The sequence below is a fragment of the Pygoscelis adeliae genome, unplaced genomic scaffold (assembly GCF_000699105.1).
Source record: "Pygoscelis adeliae isolate BGI_AS28 unplaced genomic scaffold, ASM69910v1 Scaffold689, whole genome shotgun sequence".
Lineage (NCBI taxonomy): Eukaryota > Metazoa > Chordata > Aves > Sphenisciformes > Spheniscidae > Pygoscelis > Pygoscelis adeliae.
The window spans coordinates 51,666-52,260 of NW_008825440.1; the positions used below are offsets into that span (position 1 = coordinate 51,666).

At 62.4% G+C, this 595-nt stretch overlaps 1 protein-coding gene across 1 annotated transcript in view; it reads left to right on the forward strand.

The window, feature by feature from the left end:
• The window catches only part of RNF123 (ring finger protein 123), a 51,195-nt gene that overhangs the window by 49,581 nt on the left and 1,019 nt on the right, over positions 1-595 (forward strand). The gene's annotated exons all lie outside the window — the stretch shown is intronic.

Sequence of the window (595 nt, forward strand, 5' to 3'; positions counted from 1 at the left end):
GGGGGGGGCCACAGGGTGAAGGACGCGCAGGAATGTCATTACCCAGAGCCCAGGCGCGTTAGTGGGAAGTGGAAAGCCGAGCTGGGGAATTGGTTTCCATTAGGGCAGCAAAAAGCTAATTTGGCGGCTGCAGTTGCCGCATGTCAAGGGGCTGTTAACCCCCTGCGCCCTGGCCCAGGCTCAGCGTGCGCTGCCGGGCTTCTCCCTTGCCCCCGCTCACCTCCTGCCACCAGGGCGGCTGTCCTTGCCTGAGAGCCAGCCACGGAGCCAGCTCTGCTCCTTGCCAAAGGCTGTGAACAGGCCACAGCACTGGTGCCTGATGGAGACACTCGTTAAGGTGCCCTTCATCTGTCCTGCCTGTCCCTGCTGATGCTTGAAGCCAGGGAGAGCCACAACTGCTCCCTCCTGCCTTGTGGGGGCACCCGCTTGCCCTGGGGGCACCTTGAGCTGTCCCCTTGATGCAGGGGGACCACAACCCCCGGCATGAGGCTGCCAAGTGGCATATCTCCTTTTATCCTTGCAGTGCTGTGAAGCAAGGATAGTGCTGGCTGCTTCAGCCGCCCTGCAGCTTCCCAGGCTCAGACAGGCACTGGTG